At 39.0% G+C, this 27,971-nt stretch overlaps 1 long non-coding RNA gene across 1 annotated transcript; it reads left to right on the top strand.

Annotated features, from left to right (window-relative positions):
- The first annotated feature begins 15,035 nt into the window (after window positions 1-15,035).
- LOC114824381 (uncharacterized) lies at window positions 15,036-15,980 on the top strand. The gene is made up of 2 exons (XR_003772661.2): window positions 15,036-15,229; window positions 15,703-15,980. It is a non-coding gene; the product is annotated as an uncharacterized lncRNA (long non-coding RNA).
- The last annotated feature ends 11,991 nt before the right edge of the window (window positions 15,981-27,971 follow it).

Raw genomic sequence — 27,971 nt, 5'->3', positions numbered from 1 at the left:
CACAAAACTCGGCCAACCTCGAAACCAGTGATCCCGACGTCCATTTTGTTCAAACGAGGCACTCCGAGCCTCCTCGTGACCTCCTTAAGCTCACTGTGAGCTTTGTTTAACCTAAAACACGGCCATATTAAAGTTTGTGAACAGTGCAAATCCACGGGGTGTTTTGAAACTAGGGTTTTTGAAATAGAACTCACCTGAAACTTGTACCCCCGTGCTCGTGAAGTTCCCAAGATCACGATGGTGATCTTAGATTGGACGTTCGTGTAGAATTGTGGTTGTTCTTGGTGTTTGCCGTGAGTTCGAGAGTAAGAGAGAGAGTGAGAGAGAGTCTGAAATGAAAGAAGAAGAGAGAAGAAAGGTTACGGGTTTTAGGGAGTGTTTTGAGGGTAGGAGGTCCTACCTAAGTCCAAATATAATTTAACACATACAAATATAAATCTAACCCTAGTTTAGGATCTTAAAGTAAAACAAACACCAAAATTACGCACCTTAATCCCGTTTAAGGGCGTTATTGTAATTTCACGTCCTCGGTATTTAGTAATTCTGGGACGGGCTGTGACAGTAACAGAATTGACTTTTTAGTGTAAAAATATGGTTTTTCGTTAAAGTGAATAGTACCACGGGCTTTTCATTAAAACTTCCTTTATAATATGGATAACTCTTGGTAAATAATACTATGAGCTGAATTATATTCTTCAAACCACTCACATCTATCCAATTTTTTTGACTATGCCTTTTTAAACTTTGATGGGTGATTGCATGAATTTAGTTTTGATTCAAAAAAAATATTTAAATTAAAAAAACCTTGACTTTACTGTTCTGATTCCTTGTGTTTTCTTCTAATTGTTGTTGTTGCCTCGTTTTATGATATGGATAACTCTTAATACTTGTCATTTACAATATTCAAATTTAAGATCGCTTATTCATAAGTGAATAAAATATCATTAAGTTGTTGAACATCAATGTATGCGACGCGACGAACCAACCAAATATAAAATTATGAATAAAACTTTATTAATTAAAACGAAAGATAACACTTCAAATTCGTCGAGACGGCTATATAACCGTTACGATTATATTATGACAAACCTAATTCTCACATTAAATTACAAGCTGTATTTATAGAGAAGAAAACCTAAGAAATCTTAATCCACATGGGCTAGGCCCCAACCCAAACAATAAAGTAAATAATAATTTTCCAGCACCCCATGTCAAAGTCGTGGAGGTATACATGAGGTTGCCATTAAGCAGGTGCGGATGCAAGCTTCATTAGGTGGACACGACAAGACAATTTCCATTAAGTGTACACAACAAGACAAATTCTGTTAGACAGATACGACAAGACGGGCTATGTTAGGAGGACACAACAAGACATCAAGCAATCAAGCGAGTGAACAATTCTTCTTTTCTTTTTCCTTTTTTGTTTTTTGTTTTTTGTTTTGTTTTTCAGCAAGTGAACAAGCAAGCGAGCAAATGAATAATCCAAGTGAACAAACAATCCTAGCAATCGGGCGAGTAATCAAATAGTCACTAGTCTAAGCATTCGAGCGATTATTGTAGTGGCAACAATAGGCAACAAACACAAGACCAATAACAACAACGTGTTGGCCCCAAAAACCTTAAAACAACCAACTTTTTTTTATCCTTGCCCATGTGTACCACCAAAAAAAAAAAACCAAGGGTAATGTTAGGAAAACCAAATTTTGTAAACCATATGACATGGTTGTTGATGATTGGATTATTACTTAAAGGTTGATTAACATGCTTATTTTCTATAGGTGACACATCATTTAGCTTCTAAATTTGATCTAAAATTTTGGTATATCTAGCATTAATCAAAATTGTAGACTTAAGTAGTAATTAGTAATGAACTAGAAAGGAGTACTCGCCGTGGGTTTAAAATTTATATTATATAGTTTACGAATAATGTAAAAATAGTTATACAAATCCTGGTCTATGTACATGCAAAAACTATTAGTCATCCAAAATAGTTTGGTAGTTGTATCTGCCTTTCAACTAGAACCAGGAATCGAATACAAAAAGCTGACAGATGCTAGTGCACGGACATGCAAAAAATATTGTCAAGTTTTGAGGAAAGAGAGATATTTACATGTCATAAAACACTTGGAATAGTATTGACATATATTAACAGACGATATTATATGCTTATTATGAGTGGAGCAGCTGCAGTTTTGGTTTAATATTCTGATCATTAACAAAACAACCTAATCACAGAAAAGAAAACAAAATATATTTAGTTAAAGTTTGTTTTTGAATGTGTTTACAATGGAAGAAATGATAAAGCTGAAGTATATTTACCTAGTCTTTTTTTTTTAGGAGTGGTGTCTCGTTTTGCATCAGTTGGAGACGATTTTTTTTTCCAACTCACTATTTTAAATGGGAACTTAGTGTTAGAATATATGGGTACATGATGATTTAAAATTGGCAATTATAAAAAGGAACATAAAACAAACCTGTGTTCACCATTGGTAAAAAGAGCTTTCCTGATGGATTCTCATTTTCGTTTATATAATGGTCCACTTGTTTCTTCCGTTAAAGTGGAGGATGACAAGGTGGTGGAAGACACTGTAATTTCTTGGGGCAACAGTTACGGAGTCACTGGTTCCATGACTGTATCCTCAAACACATAAATGAGGACATCACTTGAATTAAAAATGTTTCTTCCGTTCCTAAATCGAAAGTGATTTTTTTTTTCTGCCCAATCAACCTTAGAAACTCGTTTGGCAATAGTTGTTGTCGCCCAATCTTTGATTCAATACCAAGTCCTTGCATGGCATACCAAAAAGCTTTTCGCCAGATTTTCCAATTATCAGAGCATTGATTTCATTGGTGTCGTCCTAAAAAATCAAATTGACTTTATACCTATATTAAAAAATGAAACTATATGAGGCAAAATAACTTGAAATTGAACATATATAGATAGAAATAAAACAGAAGAAAGTATTGTCAAAAATCAGGAAGAGTAGTCACTAGTAGAAAAAAGCTCATCTATCACGGTCGATGCTCGTGGTAGATTGTAATCCACCACGGACATTATGCTCGTTAGTAATCTGGATGTGATAGAAAGTCACAGATTCTACCACGGGTTATGCCCGTTGTCAATTGTAATATAACCACATATTATGCCAATTGTAGAAGTAGATCTAACACCACGTGCACTATAACCGTTGTGGATTACAAATTGGTCACGGCTAATGCTCGTTATAAAAAAATTTCCAAAAATAAAAAAAAATTAAAATATTGTTCAATAAATGTATTATACAAGGTTTAAAATATCGATGATATCGGAAATATCGGTAGTCCAAAAACACGGAAATTTCGATGGAAATATCGGGATATTATCGATATCGATAAAAATTGAATAAAAACCACGGAAATTGTAAGAAAAAATTGGAAATTTTTATTGAAACTTTGCAGAATATTTATTTAGTCAATTATCTATTAGTTTATCACAAAAAATTGCACGGAAATGCATTGCATGATGGATTTAACTGATTTAAGTTGATTATATAGCGAGCTGGTAAACATTGTGAGTGTAGAAAATATGTAGTAATTAATGAAAGAAGTTTAAACACACCATAATCATTTATATATAATGAATTAGTACAATATTTTACACTTTATACATTGCATAGTAAGATACATGAGTGAATTAGTACAAGCCTTGCAGACATCTTAACTACCATATAAATATTACAGGGTAAATATGTAATCACAAACACATCTGTAACGAGTTGGATAAGGCCCAGGTGCGTGGTTGACAAAGGGAGGGGTTCGAATCCCTCTATGCGCAAATAAACAATGTGATAAATGATGACTCGCCTGCAAATAAACAATGTGATAAATGATGTGACTGTGGGGAGAAATTAATGTGAAATTATTGTAGACATCGAAATTTCGGTAAATAAATGTTGACCGATAAATCAAAGTTTCAACGCTCATGTATTACATAAATTTTACACGTAGCGTGTGACTCAACGAAAATTGAAATGAGTTGGAAAAGTCATCAAATAGGACACGTGTCAACACCTGGCAGAAACGACTTATTTCATCTGGAATATTATATTCAAAATTAGGCCTTGGAAATTTCTATAAATACAAGCCCATTTCATTCATTTAAAGAAAACCAAAATCATTAGGCAAAAACTCTAGAAGCTCTGAAGCTCTGAAACTCCGAAGCTCTCAAGCATCCAGGTTCCCGAAGAATCAAGAAAGCGTTCTTCGTTCATCGTTCTTCCAAGATCAAGCCCGACGGCCCTTGGATCAACAATCATCCACCTTCAAGCCCAAGCCTCAACGGCCCCTTGAAGAAAGCGTTCATCGTTCATCAACTGTTCATCCTCAAGGATCAAGCCCCAACGGCCCATTTGGATCGACAACATCAACAAATCCGCTCATCCGCTGTTCATCAAGCCCAAGCCCCGACGGCCCTTGAAGAAAGCGTTCATCGTTCATCACTGTTCTTCGAGATCAAGCCCAAAAGCCCTCGAAGATCCGTTCAAGCCCAAAAGCTCTCGAAGATCCGTTCGTCACTGTTCTTCGAGTTCAAGCCCAAAAGCCCTCGGAAATCCGTTCATCACTGTTCTTCAAGATCAAGCCCAAAAGCCCTTGAAGATCCGTCAATCACCATTCTTCAAGATCAAGCTCAAAAGCCCTCGAAGATCCGTTCATCCTCGTTCATCCAAGATCAAGCCTCGACGGCCCTTGGATCAATCGCATATCCCACAAATCAACACCTTACGGAGATCGAATCAGAGGATCAAATTTGAGAGAGATTGTAACCCAAAACTATCAAACACATTAATATTTGTTTATGCACGTCGTTGTTCTTGTCTCTTTCGTTTCAGGAATTTTCCGTGTTCACAAATTGGCACGCCCGGTGGGATCATCTCTGCCTCTCATCTCTTTCTCCGTTCAAGAAATTCAAGCGCACTTCCAAAATTAATGGCATCAAGGAAGGCTCAAACTGTTCCCGCAACCGGCGCAAAGAACAAAAGCGTCATCGTCGCAACTGGTGTCACTTTGGGCATCACGACTCGAAGCATGGCAAGAGCTACTTCTGCCGCCTCTTTCACCTCTACATCAACTCTGCCAAGGGAACAAAAACACCCAAGGCACGAGCCTTTGATCACCTTAGCCTCACTAAGGGTACCAATGGGGGAAAGCCCAAGGAAATACTCCGAATCCATGCTATCTGATGCCGATTCAAGCGACAGTTCAGCCATGCAAGTCATGACCATTGGAGCAACTTCAATCGATGAGTAGCTGGCTCAAATGAATGAAGCAATCGCAAGGCTAACCCGAACTGTGGAAGAAAAAGACTTGCAAATTGCAGCACTAGTCAACCGACTGGAGGCGCAGGACGGTGATAAACCCGACCCAGAGGATGATCCACTAAAGGGAGGAGCTGGCGGAGACGAAGAACCCCCGGTGAAGAAAATCGATGGGAAGCCGGAGCCAGACCAAGCAGCGGCACTTATGGGATCTCTTTCTATCCAGCAGCTGCAGGAGATGATCACCAACACCATCAAGGCACAGTACGAAGGGAGCTCACATACCTCTTTGTTCTACTCGAAGCCCTATTCCAAGAAGATTGATGCCCTAAGGATGCCAAGGGGTTATCAACCACCAAAGTTCATGCAGTTTGATGGAAAATGAAACCCAAAGCAGCACGTTGCACATTTCGTCGAAACTTGCAATAACGCAGGGACGGAAGGAGACTACCTCGCCAAGCAGTTTGTGCCCTCGCTGAAAGGAAATGTCTTTGAGTGGTACACGGACCTAGAGCCTGAGTCCATCAACAGCTGGGAGCAATTGGAGCGGGAATTCCTCAACCGCTTCTACAGCACCCGCCGCACTGTGAGCATGCTAGAGCTAACGAGCACAAAACAGTGGAAGGACGAGCCAGTCATTGACTACATCAACAGATGGCGCACTCTAAGCCTCGACTGTAAAGATAGGCTCTCAGAAACCTCTTCAATCGAGATGTGCATCCAAGGCATGCAATGGGGTTTGCAATACATCCTTCAAGGCATTAAACCACGGACTTTTGAGGAATTGGCCACTCGCGCCCATGACATGAAGTTGAGCATCGCCCATCATGGGAAGAAAGAACCGATCGCCGACTACAAGAACGACAAAGTTCTTGGGACAAAGGTGGAAAATGCAGCATGGAAACCCACCAAGGAAGCGATGACGGTCAACACATCTCCCGTCAAAATATCCACACGAGGCAAGGCGATTCAAACCGAAGGCTTTCGTGATCAAGAGATGCGTAGACGCACTTTGAAGGAGCTTGAGGAGAAAACTTATCCATTCCCCGACTCTGATGTGGTTGCCATGTTAGAAGACTTGTTGGAAAAGAAGGTGATCGGTTTGCCTGAGTGCAAACGGCCGGAAGAGATGAATCATACCGACAGTCCAAGATACTGTAAATTCCACCGCTTTATCAGTCATCCGACAGAAAAATGCTTCGTGCTGAAAGATCTCATCATGAAGCTGGCTCAAAAAGGAATCATCGAGCTAGACCTTGACGATGTAGTGAAGTCAAACTATACCACCATCACTTATGACTCTTTCGACACAAAGTTTTCACCTCAACCGCTGGGGGCATGCTCCAAGTCAAGCGAAGTTAAAGGATGGACTCAAGTCACTCCTAAGAAATTGCACAAGAAGCATACGTCTCATCCACAAGTCCGCCAATCGAAAAGGGGGCAAAACAGCTCTTGTCAACCTTCAAAGCAACATGAACATGTTGAAGATGATAAAATTGCGACACAAAGATCGTCCGTTGCCGTCACGATGCGTGATTTCTTGCCTGAAGACTTCTTCAACTACTCAGTCAAGGCTCCTTGCTATGAAGATTGCGAGGAACGACTCTCTCAGATCGCTTGACAAACCAAAGCTCCTGGCCTGTATGAGCCTAAACTGCATGGCACAAAGCTCCTTGTCTGCAAGAGCCTAAACTGCAAGACACAAAGCTCCTTGTCCGCACGAGCCTAAAATGTAGGACACGAGGCTCCTCGCCTGCACGAGCCTAAACTGTATGGCACAACGCTCCTGGTCTGCACGAGCATAAAAGGCAATACCAACGCTCATTGTCTGCACGAGTTGAAACTGCAAACGACACCAACACTCCTTGCCTGCATGAGTTGAAACTGCAAACGGCACCAAAAGAAAATACCAAGAAAAAAAAATGTATTTCGAACTACGTTTTGACTTGATCTCTTTCTTTGGAAGGGTACGTAGGCAGCTTGAGCATTCAACTTTGAGTTCAGTCACATCAAAATATAAATAAATGTTTTATTAAAGAAAGTCCATTTTATTTAAAAAAAAAATGAATACATATGTTTCTGTATTTTCAAAAAAAAAAAAAAAAACAAGCGGCAAGCCCAAATCTCTTATGGTGGGCTAGATTGATAAAAAATATATATATATATATATATATATATATATATATATATATATAAGCCCACAGATAAACGGGTTCAAGTCCAGGCCCATTTCTTTCCTTGTCCATCAATTACAAATCCAGGCCCAGTCTCTCCGCGGCTCTCACCTGTCGTCACCTTCACAGATCCCACAACCCACACATTTTCCACTTCTCAGAAAAGCAAAAAATAAAAAATGGAGCTTCGTCTCCATCTCTGCACATCTCTGCTGCTGCTGCTGCTATCATCAAAATCACGGCCCACTTAAATCCCCAGTACCGCGAAGCAGCGAATTCCATTCTCTCCGAGGCCGAGTCCCTCTCCCTTGAATCCCAGATTCTCGAGTTCGTCCCCGCCTGCTGTACATGGTGTGCACACCCGGAGCGAGTTGGCCTCCATCACACCACCATTCAACAGTAGCACCATCAATCCATTTCCAAATTGCGGATGGTGTAACTAAATCAGTCCCCTGCTCCTACATCGAGTTTGCTGAACGCCTGGTTCTGCCTCAATACAGCAATCTGCCCCTTGACGAGGTTAAAGAACATCACAGGCGAGATAGATTTGAGGTTGGAAATGCCGACAAGATCTTCGAGAGCACATCAAAGGAGCAGCTGACCAGGAAGGCTGAATGAAACAACAATCATCCTTTATAAAGATGATGCGGATTTCACCATCAGAGAACGACCTGTCAAAGAAGAAAAGGAACACAAAACAGAACCTCTCTTGGATTTTCCGCCCTCTCTGCCCACCAGCTTCAGCAGCAAGTGCAGCGCCAGTCCTCGCTCGACCCCAAGAGGAACAACTTGCGTTTCAGCTTCGGCAAACAGTCCTCTCTCGATCCTTCGGCAAGCAGTACCATCACGACCACCACAGAAGAAGAACGCGGAGAGAAAGATCGGAGATCCCAAAACTTTTTCTAAGATCGCGATGACGTCATTCCAAATCCACGCTCCATGCTGTCTTCAACATTCAGTGACGAAGAAACGGCGTCGTTCTTCAGCTTCCTCGACATTGGTTTCTACTGCAGGATGTTATGGGTTAGGGTTTAGAACTTCGTGCAAGACTTCGATCTCGCCGTCTCAGTCTCCCTCTCCGTCTAAATTCGATCTCGCCATAACTCCATCAATGGCCTCCTCATTTTTCTTCCCTGCAGGCTTGTCTCTTTTGCCCATCAGTCTCGCTTTTATGCAACGAGCGACACTCCCCTCCGCAGCAAGCGGTGTAACAGGTGTACAGTGGTTGTGGTTAGTGGTGGTGCTCAGTGACAGTGCAATGAGTGTACGGTGGCTCTATACTAGGTGGTTGCGATCGGTGGCTGTGCTCAGTAAAGGTAGTGGTGGAGCTTCTTCCTCTGCACTTCCGCCATGGCTGCTGCCTTTGAATGAGATTGACAAAAACAAAGTTTGTCAATACACACCCAAAGGCCTCCTCCATCTCTTGCCTCGCAGCTGCCAAACAACTTCAAAGACCGCTGTCAAACGACTAGCCGGCCGAGAAGCGCTTCCTCAAACTCCAACTCTCCGTCCGTCTTCGTCCGCTCCCTGAAAATTCCTCTACCCACCACCCAAATTTATACAAAAAGAAATACAATTAAAAAAAAAAAAAAAAGAGGTGGTGGTGCATCTGGCACCACGTGAAAAAGAGGAATGGTTGATCAAAGATGGGGTACAGCCCCATGGCAGATCAAAAGTTTCTGATGGTGCATGGGCATCATGTGCAGAAAGAAAAAAAATTGTAAAAAATAATAAAATAATAAAATAATAAAAAAATTAATAAAAAAAACGATGGAACTTGGTGCATCCAGCACCAAAAGAAAAAGAAAAAAAAAACAAAAACAAATGCATAGAGAGAAATAGAAGGTCCATTTTATTTATTTTTTTGGGGAATTTTACATAAATTTGCAAAAAAAAAAAAAAAAAAAATCAAATCAAATCAAATCAAATTTACAAGAAGGGATATTCAAGGACGATCAGGTGCCGCCTCACAACTCGGCGGAGCTCCAGGAAGAAAAGGCGCCAGAGGTTGGCTGTTTGAAGCCTCAGCAGTCGGTACAGCCCCAGAAGACGAAGGTAAATGCTGCTGGAACAAACCCACAAACCTCCGATAATCAAGTAAAATCTGACCATCAGATTCTTGCATCTGGTCAATTTTCCTCTTCATGTTTGTGGCATAGTTGTGGGCGAGCTTGTCCAACTGCTTATTCTCATGCTTGAGCCCTCTAACCTCCTGTTTGAGACTCATCACTTCAGCCGCCAACGATTCAACTTGACGGGTTCGAGCGAATAGGCGTTGGGCCATGTTGGACACAGAACCTGCACACTGCACACTGAGAGCCAGAGAATCCTTAACAGCCAACTCATCAGACCGTTTGGAAAGTAGTCTGTTATCTCTGGGAGTGACAAGGTTTCGGGCCACCACCGCAGCGGTCATATCATTCTTCACCACCGAATCCCCAACGGTAAGAGGACCAGTAGGGGATATGAAGGATGGGCGCCATATGTTGTCTGGAGAAGGCGTGACTGCCTCTTCACCAAGATTCAAGTCAAAACGACAGTTGGAGGGTCCAGACATTTTCAAAGTGTTGAAGAAAGAAGAGATCGGACAAATCAAGATCTTAGAAGTGCAAGAAGGGAGTTTTCACAAGCAAAAATTCAAGTGTGCTTTGAAACGAATTGCGTGCCTCTATAAAAAATCAGCACTCGACGGGATTTCAGAGATAGAAGAGGCGAGCTCAGAATTCGAAGAGACCATTCAAAAATCGAAGAGGCAAGCTCAGAAATCGGAGAAGCATCTTGCTTTTCCAGACGCGTCGGCACCCGTCACACGCAAACTCAGCTTTGCGGAAATCACGGGCAATTTGTCGAAGCGCCGAGCTCAGAATTCGAAGAGGCCAATTCAAAAATTGAAGAGGTGCTAGCTTTCTCAAAAGCTGGGCTTGCTCGGAAACCACGGGCGATCTTCCTTTCCAGACACGTCAGCACCCATCACACGCAAACTCAGCTTTGCGAAAATCACGGGCAATTTGTCGAAGCGCCGATCCCAGTTATCGAAGAGGCGCCAGTCTTTTTCAGCCACATCAGCATCCATTACACGCAAACTCAGCTTTGCGGAAATCACGGGTAATTTGTCGAAGCGCCGATCCCAGTTATCGAAGAGGCGCCAGTCTTTTTCGGCCGCGTCAACACCTGTCACATGCACACTCAGCTTGGCGGAAATTATGGACAATTTGTCGAAGATTTCTGATAAAGAAGAAAGCACGTGAAGCCATATAGGTCAATCACGCATGGGTTGCCGACACGAGTGAAAGAATAGTACCTCTACAGGTATCAAAGAACTTCCTATAATTGTCTACCTTCGCCTTCCATAGCAAGGCAGACATACAGAGCCTTTCTTCATCTCAAAAAATGCTTTCCCAACGATGCCTCTCAAGTCATTCAATGTTCTTTATTCCTTGGGGCACCTTTGCAAGCCAATGACTCCAAAGCAAAAGTATCTCATATCACCAGGGTAGAAAGCAAGAGTATCTCATATCATGCGTTCTCCCTGTCTTTTCCTTTGTCCTTGTTCCTACCTACAAAGACAAGGATAAAGAAAACAATATGCCGGAACTTCCACTCAAACTCGGGTAAGGAACCGACTGCTTGGAACCCTTCCCTGATTGCCTACCTAGCACCGCTCTTGAGTACTCGCCTTCCACTGCTGCTGTACTTTCAAAGAAGCTACCACATCTGCCTGGAGGACAGATAAGGCAAGTGAAAATGATACCTTGCAGCATGTGGAGACAAGGTGCAGAAGGAACAAGCAGAGAAGAATGTTGGTCTGCACGGTCAACTCAGTAGAAGGAGTCCAAACTGAGGAACTCGAGAAGCTGCCACATCTGCCTGAAGAAACAAGCAGAGAAGAATGCAGCATGCACAGTCAACTCAGTAGAAAGAGTCTGGGATGAAGAACTCGAGAAGATGCCGCATCTGCCTGAGGATGGTGAACTCATTTTGACCCTCAAATTCTTGGGTCGACTTACTAGGCGTTGTGGGCTGCATGTGTCGTTTCACCACCCTTGAATCAAATCCTTAAAGATCGAGTCACCAACTGGAAGAAGAGCCCATCAATCTTGAAGATCATACCGTTGACCAAACTGCTCAGGTGTGAACTAGAAAGATTGAACAAAGCAACAAGTCGTCACCTTCACCTCGTGCCTGCTTGCCATGTGTTCGAGTCAGCCTTCAAGAATTAAGCCTCAACGGCCCTTGAAGAAGCTTCCAGCCAAATTCAAAATCAAGCCTCGACGGCTCTGGAAGAAATCACAAGTCCGATTCAAGATTAAGTGTCTACCACCCTTGAATCAAAACCTAGTTCAAGAATAAGCTGTGGAAAATCAACAATTGGAGGAATCCAGAAAATCCTCCAACCCAGTTCAAGATCAAAGCTGTGGAAAGTCAACAAGCGCAACAAAATACGTGCCGATTCACCCACTACCAAAGCCAAAGATCATCTACCACATGAAGCTCCTTGTGGTCCAATTTCAACCTTCAAGATCAAGCCTCAACGGCCCTTCAAGAAATCTGAAGCCCAATTCAAGATCAAGCCTCAACGGCCCTTGAAGAAATCTCCAGCCCAATTCAAGATCAAGCCTCGACGGCCCTTGGATCGACGTCTACAGTAAGGGACTTCAAAACGCATCTCCTACACCCGACAAGCACATGTACACGACGCGACTTGAAGTGGGGGCATTTGTAGACATCGAAATTTCGGTAAATAAATGTTGACCGATAAATCAAAGTTTCAACGCTCATGTATTACATAAATTTTACACGTAGCGTGTGACTCAACGAAAATTGAAATGAGTTGGAAAAGTCATCAAATAAGACACGTGTCAACACCTGGCAGAAACAACTTATTTCATCTGGAATATTATATTCAAAATTAGGCATTGGAAATTTCTATAAATACAAGCCCATTTCATTCATTTAAAGAAAACCAAAATCATTAGGCAAAAATTCTTGAAGCTCTGAAGCTCTGAAACTCCGAAGCTCTCAAGCATCCAGGTTCCTGAAGAATCAAGAAAGCGTTCTTCGTTCATCGTTCTTCCAAGATCAAGCCCGACGGCCCTTGGATCAACAATCATCCACCTTCAAGCCCAAGCCTCAACGGCCCCTTGAAGAAAGCGTTCATCGTTCATCAACTGTTCATCCTCAAGGATCAAGCCCCAACGGCCCCTTTGGATCGACAACATCAACAAATCCGCTCATCCGCTGTTCATCAAGCCCAAGCCCCGACGGCCCTTGAAGAAAGCGTTCATCGTTCATCACTGTTCTTCGAGATCAAGCCCAAAAGCCCTCGAAGATCCGTTCAAGCCCAAAAGCTCTCGAAGATCCGTTCGTCACTGTTCTTCGAGTTCAAGCCCAAAAGCCCTCAGAAATCTGTTCATCACTGTTCTTCAAGATCAAGCCCAAAAGCCCTTGAAGATCCGTCAATCACCATTCTTCAAGATCAAGCTCAAAAGCCCTCGAAGATCCGTTCATCCTCGTTCATCCAGGATCAAGCCTCGACGGCCCTTGGATCAATCGCATATCCCACAAATCAACACCTTACGGAGATCGAATCAGAGGATCAAATTTGAGAGAGATTGTAACCCAAAACTATCAAACACATTAATATTTGTTTGTGCACGTCGTTGTTCTTGTCTCTTTCGTTTCAGGAATTTTCCGTGTTCACAATTATGTTTGTGAGCTTGTACATATGTGATTGTATATATGTATGTATCTATTTTCCAAAGAAAGAGAGTTCAGAAATGGCAACTAGTTGACACATATATTAAGTATCACTAATATCAAATCTAAACATTATCTATTCTGAAGTTGGTGGGCAATTGAACTGTTCATGGCTACAGTCAATTGTTTAACACTTGATTTCATTTTATTTACAACAAACCCATGAGATTTGGGCTGGGGTCATTATTAGAACTTAGAAGTGTAATTTTGTCAGCAGGGTTTAGGACGGATTTTTTTTGGTGTGGAAGCTGCTCGAGCGATCCCTCGTTCTCTTCCGTAGCTTCTCCCTTTTTCTTCCTCTTTGTTCTTCTGCTTGCCTCAATCTTTCGTGTTTCTCTGCTTATCTCTCTGCGTCAATCCTTTGTCGCCTGAAGAGTTTCTTTTTCTCATTCATTCCGCTGTTTGAGGTAATTTCTCCCCCTTTTTTTTGTTGTCGCCCAATCTTTGATTCAATACCAAGTCCTTGCATGGCATACCAAAAAGCTTTTCGCCAGATTTTCTAATTATCAGAGCATTGATTTCATTGGTGTCGTCCTAAAAAACCAAATTGACTTTATACCTATATTAAAAAATGAAACTATATGAGGCAAAATAATTTGAAATTGAACATATATAAATAGAAATAAAACAGAAGAAAGTATTGTAAAAAATCAGGAAGAATAGTTACTAGTAGAAAAAAGCTCATCTATCACGGTCAATGCTCGTGGTAGATTGTAATCCACCATGGACATTGTGCCCGTTAGTAATCTGGATGTGATAGAAAGTCACAGATTCTACCACGGGTTATGCCCATTGTCAATTGTAATATAACCACAGATTGTGCCAATTGTAGAAGTAGATCTAACACAACGTGCACTATAACCGTTGTGGATTACAAATTGGTCACGGCTAATGCTCGTTATAAAAAAATTTCCAAAAATAAAAAAAAATTAAAATATTGTTCAATAAATGTATTATACAAGGTTTAAAATATCGATGATATCGGAAATATCGGTAGTCCAAAAACACGGAAATTTCGATGGAAATATCGGGATATTATCAATATCGATAAAAATTGAATAAAAACCACGGAAATTGTAAGAAAAAATTGGAAATTTTTATTGAAACTTTGCAGGATGTTTATTTAGTCAATTATCTATTAGTTTATCACAAAAAATTGGAAGGAAATGCATTACATGATGGATTTAACTGATTTAAGTTGATTATATAGCGAGCTGACAAACATTGTGAGTGTAGAAAATATGTAGTAATTAATTAAAGAAGTTTAAACACACCATAATCATTTATATATAATGAATTAGTATAATATTTTACACTTTATACATTGCATACTAAGATACATGAGTGAATTAGTACAAGCCTTGCAGACATCTTAACTACCATATAAATATTACAGGCTGAATATGTAATCACAAACACATCTGTAACGAGTTGGATAAGGCCCAGGTGCATGGTTGACAAAGGGAGGGGTTTGAATCCCTCTATGCGCAAATAAACAATGTGATAAATGATGTGACTGTGGGGAGAAATTAATGTGAAATTATGTTTGTGAGCTTGTACATATGTGATTGTATATATGTATGTATCTATTTTCCAAAGAAAGAGAGTTCAGAGATGGCAACTAGTTGACAAAGATATTAAGTATCACTAATATCAAATCTAAACATTATCTATTCTGAAGTTGGTGGGCAATTGGACTGTTCATGGCTACAGTCAATTGTTTACCACTTGATTTCATTTTATTTACAACAAACCCATGAGATTTGGGCTGGGGTCATTATTAGAACTTAGAAGTGTAATTTTGTCAGCAGGGTTTAGGGTTTAGGATATTTTTTGGTGTGGAAGCTGCTCGAGCGATCCCTCGTTCTCTTCCGTAGCTTCTCCCTTTTTCTTCCTCTTTGTTCTTCTGCTTGCCTCGATCTTTCGTATTTCTCTGCTTATCTCTCTGCCTCAATCCTTTGTCGCCTGAAGAGTTTCTTTTTCTCATTCATTCCGCTGTTTGAGGTAACTTCTCCCCCTTTTTTTTGTGTGTTTTCTTTGATTGGGAAGAAAATTTGCAGACTGATCGCTGTAAAATTAGAGTATTTGTGTTTTGTATTGGTTGTTTCCTAATTTTTTTTCTTTGTTTTTAGCCTGTTCGTTTAATCCGATTTGTTTTTTGGTTTCAACAAACGTTGGTGTGTGAATTTTAGGGTTTATAGGAACAGTCTTGCAAACCATTTGTGATTAAGCTCTGTAAGTTTTTTGTTTCGAATGTTTTCTTCTTCTTTTTTTTTTCCGCTTATTTTGGCGTCGTTGTTCCATGTAATTCCAATTTTCCTTTTGGGAAATTTGGGTCTTTCGGGTTTTGGGTTTTCCTGTACATTGATTGCTTAATCGGTGTGAAGTTGAAGTTTTTGCGTTTTTCATTCATTGTTTGGTTAATTTTTTAGTGTTTTCGGTGTGGTTCGCTAATCTGATTGGCTTTTTCGGTGCAGGAAATATTGGTCTGTTGGCTCTTTCTTCCAAATGTTTTCGTCTATTTTGAGATCATTTGTCTGTGGTTGTTCCATTTGTTGTTTGAATTTACACTTACAGTGGTTGGGTTCTTTGTTAGGTATCAGTTTTTTTCATTGGGCAGGGTTTATTGAGTGGCGTCGGTGTTTTGTTTGGATTCAGTGTTATTCGGTTGCTCTGAAGCGACTTAAAATTGGTGTTGTTCTTCAGGGTTTGGAGCTTTTGTTCATGGATATAAAATGAAGTTTTCATTGTTTTAGATGATTTGGATAATCTTTCCTTTTAAAACTGATGGAATGGGATCGATCATATATGGGAAATGGGAAGACACATAATTAATCAGTGAGTGACGGAGTAGAATTGGATCACATTTGCAAATTTGATTGATTAATTAATTGTATGATGGTGGATGAAAGATGCATCCAGTTGGATAATCAAGGTTCGCATCACACATGCCTGCCCATATACCATCATCATGATTCGTCATAATTTGCAGTGCTGCTTCGGCTGCATATGAAATGTATCTCCTTCTACCACTGTGCTTGGTTTGCTGCATCTTTCAATTAATGTATTGGCGTCTTTATCGCTGTGTTTCTGCAATTAAAACTTTTTTGTACATATTTAGTTTAAATTTTTATACATATTATCTCTTGGTCGTTTAGTTCAGTGTTTTTACCAAATGGGGTTGGTATTTGGGCTGATATTTGGGGCTGGTTTGGAAGGGCAATTTTGTCCTGTGCGTTTGAGACGGATTGGGGTGGGTTTAGGTTTGTTGTCATTCATTGAGGGCTTCAGGGATGGGAGGCCATGCCTCATCTGAGAGATAGAGAGAGACAGAGCGAGAGAGAGGGGGAGAGGGGGGAGTGGGGACGGATTGGGGTGGGTTAGGTGGAGTGATGCTGCCAAAAAAGCATGGGTTGCAGAGAGAGGGACATAGGCGTGGGATGGCAGGTAGGGGAAGGCAGAGAGAGGAGTGAGGCACTGAAGCTACCAAAAAGGGGTTTAGGGTTGATTTTTTCTCCTCAAACGAAGGATGTTGTCATTGATTGAGGGATGGGCGTTTAATTTTGTGCAAGGAATTCAGACTACATCGACTGCATCTTCAACTTTCTCTCTCACTTCCTCTCTCCTTTACTGAAACCATAATCTTCCTCTCCTCGGCGCTTTCCCATGTCTCTTGCCGTGGAGCCCACAAACCAAGCATGTAGTGACGGTCACAAGCCTCAAACACGCCGAATGTGTACTGGAGGTACATTGACGGCTGGCAACCGCGTCCTCAGCGATGAATATAGTCGTTGGAAAGCGTCCTCGCTCCGATTGCTGTATGTTGGATTCATTGAATTCCTTTTTTTCGGTTTCCTCTCTCATTTTTGCGTCTGTTTGGGGTGGGATCTGGGTTTTCCCTGCATTGCTTCAATTTTGCATTTTTTTCTTCTTCTGGATTTCAATTAAGAAATGAATAAATTTGGGGGCTTCCGATTTTATATTTTGTTGTTTAAATATCGCGATATTATTGATAATATTGCGATATATTTACGATAATTAAGTGAATAAGTGTGAAAATATCGCTCTCTAAAAAAAATGATATTATCGGTGATATTTCGCCGATAATATCGATATTTTAAATCTTGTTATTATATAATATTTATAAACAAATTACACATTTACTACAATATAACAATTAATAAAAAAATCATAGATTCAAACATTACAGTAATACACTAAACTAAAGCTAACAAAAATACGATGAGATATACAAAGAAATACCAAACTATCCAAAGACCTTCAACAAACAAGGACAGTCACTTTGAAGACTTCACATTTCTTTGAACACCTCCAAACAAAGGACCTTGAGAGCGAACTACTGCCCCTAATGCTTGAGCCTCAGCAATTGTTGCCTCTCTCTATTTGCATGGACATAAGCATATGGATCAAGAAAAAAATCTTGTACTTGCGTAGGTAGAAATATACATTTGATCTCAATCAAGAAAAGTGAATAGAGCTCTTGAAAAAAATATATTAAGGGTGGTCTTCTGAGAAAAGATAAACACATGATATATTATGAACCTGCTAAACAGAGCCACTAAATATATATTTATGCAAATATATGAAAATATGAAAAAAGCAGAATATCTGTGAATACCAATCATAACCACCATTGGAACAATTTTACGAAACGCAAATCAAAAGAACCAGATTGTAGTTGACAAATAATCAAAATAACATCGTGGAAAGTCCAAAAGTTGTACCAATTTTGTAGAAATGGGTAAACCTGTATAGCAATGACTACAATATGGATGAAGATTTAACTGTATAACACAGGGTATTTAAAAACTGTTTAAATAATTTGAAATCGAGAAAGGTCCCAAATTTCTTTTTAAGATCACAAAATTAAGCAAAATGTCATCCGTAAGAAAATTTTGGATGGCAGATGTAGAAAACATTGAAACAAAATGATGAGTAAGAGTGATATGCAGTTTTGAATTCATCAAGACAATATATATTGAAACCACATTTAGGCAAATATGAGAAAAGATGTGAAAATGTGAAAAAAAATAATTAGATTATATATGCAATGAAAAAAAAATAAAGGTAAGAAATATTTTGACTGATTTATTACGAACTTGTACCAATGTATGTTAAATATTACCAAGGAATTGGAGTTTGGTTTGGATGCTTTTGACAAATGAGATCTCCAGTTGTCAAGTCCTTGTGCATTTGTTTTACACAGTTGGGGCATGCACCATATCACCATTCATAACGTGTGTCAAAACGCTTGACAAATGCCTTACATAGAAATGTATCATTCTGTAAAACAGTTTGTAACAGCTTTGTGCATGCAATAGTAATCATGTATACAATGTTTATTGAAAATGTAAAAATGCAGTTGTGTATTTATAAGAAAAGCTAAAAAGATGAATTAGATTTTATACCTTGTACAAATCAGGATCTAGAAAAGTCAGCTCTTCAATTGTTAATTTCTTTGCTGTGCGTAATACTTCAACCTCATTCACTTGTCTTGAGGAGGGTGCCAATATTTTTATAGGCTCTTTACAATTTGTAAACCTAGAGAATTGAAAATGCAATAATATTTGAATAACTTGATAAAATTAGTATTTGTTTTGCTCTTATAACAGCAAACACAATATAATTTTGTTTGTAAACTTATATGAATACTTACACTGATTTGTATGCATTTACTTCTGGAATATCCGAATCAACAAAGAAGAGTGAGCAGCCAGTATTGTTCATCACAATTTTATATGTGCATTGAAAAAAAAGAAAATAAGAAAGTGTAAAGAAAACACCAGTAAATACTTTTACTCACATAAGTCAAGTTTCGGAATGGCATGGAACAATTAGTTGTGGCACTACGATTGTAATTGGAGGGCACAAAGTTTTAAAAAGCTGAAAATAAAACAGGAAAATAATTAATAATAGTGATTGACAACTAATTTATTCAGGTATTTGAAAATTAATTAATTAGCTATAGAACAAAGAGATATGATAATTGCAGGAAGTAAATATAATAAAATCATGTGAGGAGAAAAGATTTAAACAATTTAGATAAAGCTATATAAAAAAAAGAAGAAAATAAAGATACAAAAGTTTGGTTTTAATTAAGTCAAGTACCTAGATAAAGTGTCACAGCCCGTCCCGAAATAAATTATCGATGGCGTGAGTTGACTATTTTACCCTTGGATGTGAGTGTTGTGGTGTGTTATGCATGTAAACGGTGGTCTAAACTTGCATTTTCCTTAATTTTTGGAACAAAATTGGAAATTGGTTTTGTGGTTTTGGTTGGTGACCACGTGGACCACTCACACACACACAAACCTTTCCTTTCTCTTCTCTCTCGTGCTCTTTCTCCCTCGGACTCACTCTCTCTCCTTTCTCCCGTACGGACGAACAACAAATCTAGAAGAAAGTTGGCAGATCAAGGGTTTAAAGGACACCATCATGTTCCTGAGGTTCATACGAGTTGAATGGTACGATTTTTATGTAAGAACTCCTTCGAAAACCCTAGTTTCTCTCGAACTCCAATTTAGGTACTATTCATGCAAACGTAAAATCTCATGTGTTTTGGGGATTTCAAGCTTATAGGTAGCTTAAGGAGGTCCTCACGAAGCTAGGAGTGGTTCGTTGGAAGATTTTGGACGTTGGAATAGTGAGATTCGACGAGTTGCAGGTTTGACCGAAGTGTTGAGGAGTTTTCCGACAAATCCCATGGGTTTTAGGGCTTTTAAAATGTATGGTTGTGTTCTATTCGTGTCAAGCTTCAAATTGGTTTAAGTTTCATGAAATTTGACTGAGAAATGGACGAGAAATGGAAGTTTGAAAAATTCCCAGTTTTCCGGTGCTGACGACGGTCGCCGGAGTTCTAAGATAGGGGATGATGGAATATTCCTAACAGTGTTGGTTAGTTTAATGGATTCTATTACTATTTAATGAAATATTCCTAACGGCAGTTAAGGTTTCCGTTAGGGTTCCCTGCGCGTGGCCGCGCGTGTTGCCGTGCCTTGGTCAGCGTGTTGCGGAGCGTGAGTGGTCGGAAAATTTTTCTAAAAATATGGGGATATTCGTGAGGCTATGTAGATCACGTTGGTATATTCAAACACCCCATTTGAGCAATGTATAAGAAGTTATTAGTTAGTTTTGTTTATGTGCTTTAAATTAACGTTTATTCAGTTAATTCACATATAGGTGAGACTTAGCCCGAGGACGAGCGTAGTCAAGGGTGACTCGGGGGCTACGACCCTTCAACATACCAGTGAGTGGGCTTTTGGTTTTCAGTATATACTTATATACTTGATATTTTCCCAGAAAATGTGTTTGAATGAAAGTATGCCTTGAATGCCATGCATATAAAGTTATATTTTGTTTATGAAATAGTATATGATGCATAATATATAATTGTGGTGCTGTGGATGCTCACGTAATTGCCGAGGTGAGTTATGAATTGTAAATGTGATTAAAGCTGTGATTGAGAAACGTTGAGCTCACAAACCTGCACCTAGGGTAATTGTGATTTAGTCAGAGATATAGCATAGGCCTGTTATTATAATGTCACCTCCTGCACCATATGCTCACATTGGATCCAATTTAGGTGCACAGTCTTGTCGTACAGACCATCATAGGTGGTTCCGACTCGTAAGTGACTAGCGATTTATCGCCCAGCTATCATGAGAGCGTAGTATTGAGCATAATTATATTACACCTAGTCTTGTCGTACAGACCCTTTTAGTGGTTCCGACTTATGTGCAGTGTAGTGTCGTATAGTTCATTATAGTGACTCCGGCTAGATTGAATAATGATCTATGAATTCAGCCGTACAGACTTATGCAAGGGTTCCGGCTAATATGTTATTTTCCATGAATTTATTCTCACCTGAGTTACTTATTCTATTTTATGTTTTGGCATGGCATACTTATGAATATGGTGATGTGAAGCATGATTTGAATTGAGATATTTATATATACATTTATGCATATGTTTATATTCTATTTCTGGGAAAATTATACATGTTTTACGGCGAGGGGTTAGAGCATTTTAATGATGAAATGGTTTTGAAAAACATTTGTTCGGCTGTTCTGACAAATTTTATATTTAGTAGGACATCTTCTGGTACTGTATAATTAGTACTTGTCCTACTGGACTGCACCTAGACTTTCTATGCTCTGATTAGGAGTATTTACTCTTGTATCTCACTCTTAGCACTTCCTGTTTATTAGTGCACATTAGTAACTTCGGTTTTTATTTACTCGTATATTTCTTATCTTAATTGCTTCGGCACTGTGCACATGGATACGTCACCCTCACGTGACGGCCAGCATGACTCGATCTCGGTCGAGGTGTGTCATAAAGCTTGACTCTTAACCTTGTGAAAATGACAATAATTGAAAGAGGTAATGTTTCCACAGATGAAGAACAAAAATCCTCTGCAATATCTGCCCATAGTGTAACAGTGAGCTGTTCCATTCTGCAGAGAAAACAAATACATACATGTTTTTTAACATAAGACAAATTTTGAAAACAATTTATAATGAGAGTGATAAGAAAAAAGGAATAACCTGACATTTTGAATATGTATGTGTTGACCCTAGAAACTACAAAGCCTACGTGGCGCGTAGGCCGAGTAATTAATAAGCTAACTACGTCCTTCGGTGAATGCGGGGCGTGCCAACTCGTCGGCCGAGCTCGGCCGAGGAGTAAATTTGTTGATGTTGCGTTGGGTGCGCGGCTGACTTCTGCGTCTTGCGATTGCGGCCGAGAAAGGAACACGTCTCGGCCTCTTGGGCTCTCGAACCTGAAGACAAGGTTACTATTCTTACGAAGTTCAATATCAAATTCGGCTTTCAATGTGCCGAATGTAATAACTGTAACACCTCACTTTGCCGAGAAGGCTGATGAGATGACCTCGACCAATAAGGGTTCAGAAACCCTTCTCGACCGAGACTTGGATAGGTAATCAACCGTTCTCGCCGCAGTGCTGTTGATGCCAACGGAAGATACTGCAAGACCGATCGATTCTACGGTGACAGAGCTATCTATGCCGACTTAAGATATCACCGGTTGCTTCCACAGTGCTGTTGATGCCAACGGAAGATGTGTCAGCGAAAAAGGAAAAAGAAAAATCACAAGTTGTGAGAGTTTGCGCAGGGCAATTTTGTATTGATTTGCAGGGGCCTTGAATGATGTGCAACCTCTTCTATTTATAGCAATGGCTCCCCCCAAGGTCGAGTTAAAAACCTACTCGGACTAGGTTTTCTTCCCCTGATCAGCATCAACTCGACCAGTCCTACCTTCACTAGGACTGTGAACCTAGTCCTTTACCTGAGCCGGATTCGCTTCCGGGTCCTGCCGAGACTCCTTATTGCACTAGGATTCGACCTCTTGCGTTATGACCTAGCCGCCCTAGGTTTGGAGGCCCACGTACTGAACGATCCATGGTATTCTTGTCGCAAGGCCTTCCGGGCCGAGAATGACCCTACACTCGGCCAAACTGTTATTTTGGGCCCAAACAGTATGTCACACTTTTATGCTAACCTTTGATTAATTTGTTTTTGTTCCAAACGTGGCAATGCAGTGAGATTACCAATGACATCTTGCATTTGAAAAGGTAAATATAAGGACGTTGTGAAAAATATTTATATATCTATGTCACACTAAAATATATATATATATATACACACACACCATGTATAATAATATCACCTGTAAGAATGTCAACTTTGTTCAAGTAGGGATAAAGCGTGTTGTAATCTTGTAGAAAGAACTGGTGTCGAGGAATGGGTGGAAACACATTTGACAGCTTTTTGAAGACTGTTTTACCACTAAATAAAAGTTAAGCATCATGTGGTACTACATTGTATTGGCCTCTTATACTAGTAGTCCTAAAATTTGTGATTTCATAGCAACCACCGGGTTCAATTTTTGACGCTATAGTCTCTTAGTCAATGTCTGATGTGAAACCCTCAACTACATGCTTTTTTATAGTTGGTTATGTAAATAAAGAGAACGGTAAAAAAAGAAAAAGGAACAAAGTTAAAAAGGAGATTAATACACAAATTGAAATAAATATTATCTATTGATATGGATACATTAAATTGTTAACATGGAGAGATGCAATAACATGAAGAGATAGAATGAACGAAAATAGTTAAGTTATTTGAAGCAATATTTAAAAAATTAAGAAACTGGAATAATATATAAAAGTATAAACAGAGTCAAGTTCGTTTCAAAATATTTGATTTCTATGTTGATGACCAATCTGAATACATTATAGGGTGTTGCTGGAAAAAAAAAAAATTGTATTGTTCATTTTATGGAACGAAAGAATGATGTATGTTGGTACCTTTAATTATTTCTGATCATCACATGCATTCATGTTTTTAATATTTTAGTGTTGTATCTATAATCATTCGTGGCAGAAAGAAAAAGGGTACAGGGTATAATGTTTACCCACTATCCCTTTGTCTGAAAAAAAATAAAAACCCAATCGGAGAAGATAAGGATTCCCTTTTCTCCAACTTATCATTTGTTTATTTGATAATTTATTATTTATATTCGATATTCTGACCATCACATGCATTCTGTGGTAATTTATTGTTTATCTGTAATCATTCCTGATCATGATATGCGCATTATACATAATAACTTGTTTAACTAATCTGACATTATTATTATTAGTCACATGCCCACTATCCCAAAATAGCCTCACGAAGGAAAATATAATATATATATATATATATATATATATATATATATTATTCATCACCTAGTGACATATATTTAACCCAAGTACATGTGCAATATTTATTCATGGCCTAGAATATTGTGACTGCTATTAAACTATGTCACTTATACAACATGTGATTTACCACAGGACTAAATAAATTATTTATTTATAAAAGGCACATAGTACAATATTTTGCCTTGACAAACTTTGTCAATTTGATTTATTCATTATATGGTCATACTTATACTGTCATTTATTGTCAGGAATTATTGAGCAACTAAATCCACTAATCAACATTGTTGCTGATTAAAAGAACCCAATATGCAAACCCAACAAGCGGACCCAAATCATGTCGAGAATCAACTCATAATGAGTGCATGTCGACATAAAGTAAATACTTGCAATGAGGAATACCACGGGCCGAGCCGCCTCGCAGCGAGCATAGCCTCTAGCCGAGCAGCCTCACAACGAGCATCGCCTCAAGTCGAGCAACCGTCTCGCCATGAGTATAGCCTCTAGCCGAGCAGCCTCGCAACGAGCATCACCTCCAGCTGAGCAGTCTCGTAACGTGTGATACCTCTAGCCAAGATTGCTTTATGTTGAGCATTGTCTTGTGTTGAGTACTGGTTCAAGACATCTAGCCACTTCGGCCGTACATGGATTGGATGTGAAGTCTTCAGCCAAAAGACTCTCTTGACTAAAAACTTGGGGGACTCCTGTTGGTACCATATATTGGGCCTCATCCCTAAGCCCATGACAAATGTAAAAGGGGGGGAGCCCTTATTCTATAAAAGGGACTCTCCATCACCCTCATGAGAGGGGTCTCACCTTCACTAAGAGTCTCACACTCAACCCTCACAACAATAGAGGGGAATACCCTCTCAGCCAAATAGAGAGAAAAATGGCAAGGGCTACATCCACAGAGAGCTCCCTTGCCGATCTATTGTAATCCATACATAGATACATAATTAACATCAGTGTGGACGTAGCCCAAATATTGGGGTGAACCATGATACATCTTTGTGTTCTTGAGCGTTTGTGTGATTCACGGCCGGATTTACGTTGGTCCAAGATCCTCCGGATTTTGTGCATCAACAATGTAAAACTAATAATAAAGTGTATACCCATGCATTGTGAACATCTATATATATATATATATATATATATATATATATTTAAGATTGATTATTGAATACATAAAAGAGTATGAGAAACAAAAATGTTAATCTACTAAATAATCAGTTTAATAAATAGTGTATAGTACATGTGTCAGTTTCATGAATAGTTAGTCAGTTTAAAAAATAGTGTAGTACCTGTGTCAATTTCATAAATAGTCGGTCAATTTAATAAATAGTGTTGTACATGTGTTAGTTTCATAAATAGTCAGTCAGATTCATAAATAGTGTATACTTGTGTCAGTTTCATAAATAGTCAATTAGTTTAATAAATAGTTCAGTACCCATGTCAGTTTCATAAATAGTGTAGTACCTGTAAATAGTCAATTTAAGAAACAGTCAGTGTTCAATTTAACAAGTAGTGATAGTTCTAGTAAAAAAAACTTGTGTTCGAAATACATACAAAAAAAACTTGTGATGGAAATAAAAATAACCAAATCCCTAGCAATTGCAGAGATTTGTACCCAAATCACAAATGTTGAGAAATGAATTATGCGCAAATCGTCTCTAAACACTTTACGAGTACATGTATCATTAGATTCACTCATTCATACAATCTATTACCACATTCAACTCTCATACTTACAATTAATTAAACTTTTAGATTCACAATTTTTTTAAAGTTGTATGGAAATAGAACAACGGAAACTAAGAGAACTTGTAAATTGAGCTTCAAATTCTAAAAAATGGCCACATTCAAAGAAAAAATTGTGGGTATAAATAAACAAATCCAGAGCCATCAAACACAAGTATGACAATCTAGAGCCACTAAACCCTTCCATTTGCTCCAAAAGCCCCTTGCTCCCTACTGCTCCAGAGTCCACCCAAAATGTGAAAAAACCAATTCAATACTCAAACCAAGAAAAAGAAGTTGCCAAAAAAAAAAAAAACGCAATGAAAGTGAGGGAATTTAATTTGAAGTAATACCTCTAGTTGTTGCTGATCATTTGGGGGGAAACTATCAGCTGCTGCTGCTGCTTCAGCTAGGGAACACTTGAGTGGAGCTGGGAGACTGGGTTTTGGGGAGAAATGTTGGGTGTGCAAGTGCCGCCGCTCATAAGATGCAGGTTAGCGTCTGAACGTCGTTGTCATCAGATCCGGCTCCTCCTCTAGCAAAATCACCTCTAGGAGCTACGAGTTCATCGACAAAATCACCTTTGGCAAAATCGCTCGGCCGTCGAGCCAGTACTCACGGCTGCTGCAGTTTCTGCCAAGGAACTTCGTTGGCAGCTCGGAGGACGTGAAGCATATTGTTCGGGTCACGTGCAATTCGACAAAGAGATCGTTGAGGAGCACAGATCTTTTCGTGCCTCCCGTCGAAGTTAAATGGGAGCCCATTGATATGACAGAGAAGAAGGTCGGATGATGGTGAGAAACAAAACAGGCCAAATAAATGGCAAGACTTGACGTAAGGGTTAAAATTGGAAGCTCAATAAATTATGAGAGCTGTTATTCCCACCTCAATGTCTTATCTTCCCACCCACATTTTTATGAATTTTTTAATTACAAATTTGTCCATTTGCAAAATGACTAATAAGGACTTTAGTTACCCCCTTTTACATTACTTTTTTTTTCCTTATAAAAAAGAAAAAATTAAAGTTTGAACGTGAGAATATGTTTAGAAAATTTGTCTCCCTTAAACCCTAACTCATTCTTCCCATCTCCCTTCATTTAGAGAAAACAAAATCATTCAGAGAAAGCAAAAGGAATGAACTTAGAAGATGAGGTTTCTAAGGAAGAAGTAGATGATTATGTTTCTGTCGAAGAGGTAAAAGATAATTTTATGTGGGTCATCTTGATTTGTCGACATCGTACAATTGAAGCATAACTCTGTAACTTTTTATTTGAATTTGCATTAGATTAGGGTGCAATTTGTTTTTTAATGAGAAGTTCTGGAATTGAAGCATAGCTCTGTCGACATCGTTCATTAGGTTAGGGTAAATTTGTTGCATACTATTGTAGGCATGGTTGATTTAGAATTGAAAACCTAAACAGCGGGAGGTGTGGTTGATTTTTCATTAGCCCCGTACTTACCACAAACACCACCTATCTCTCCTTATTTTTTTGTTTTTGTTGTTTTTGAAAAAACTAGATATGCGTGCATACATGGTTCCTCTGGGATCTTCGAAGGTTGGTGTCCATTAAGATGGTGAATGTGATGATGATGACCCACCAAGGAATCTCTCTTTTTAAGTTAGAATTGAAGCCGAATTAAGCTTGAATTGTTGCATACTGCTGTCGACAGTAAATTTGTTTTTTAATGAGTTTATGACAATACAAAATAAGAAAGTGATAGGGAAATAGAGAATGAAATTATTCAAACTATGAAATTATGTGTGATGTGTGCAAAGAGAATCATGATTAAAATACAAAGGATACGTTTTTCTGATTGCGACGGTGATGATGTGTGCCGTGTTCAAAGAGAATCATGATTAGAAGAGTAATATTATTTGTTTATATTCTTTTCAAAAAAGAAATTTATCTCTAATTATATATATAGGGTTATTTAGGAATAATAGTGGGTGGGGAAATAACATTTTAATTTTTTAACTTTTTATAGTGGGTGTAAATATAACGTGGGTGGAAAAATAAGACAACGGGGTGGGTCTAGCAACTTTCTAAATTATATTCTTGGGCTAGTTTTATTGGGCTGATTTGATTTTAGGTTTTGTCCTAACTATTAAATAAACTTATCACTTGATTTTTGGTTAAGATTTAAAGTTTTAAAACTTTTTTCAATAGTTTTTCCAAAAAAAAAAAAACACAAAGCATTTCGTCACTGCTGGCGACTCCACCGCCACCTCACAGTCCCTATTAAACGGCCACCCAGTTTGTA

Source organism: Malus domestica, chromosome 04 (genome assembly GCF_042453785.1).
Source record: "Malus domestica chromosome 04, GDT2T_hap1".
Taxonomy (NCBI): Eukaryota; Viridiplantae; Streptophyta; class Magnoliopsida; order Rosales; family Rosaceae; genus Malus; species Malus domestica.
Note: the sequence above shows the minus strand (reverse complement) of the source record. Positions and strands in the feature narration are given on the sequence as shown.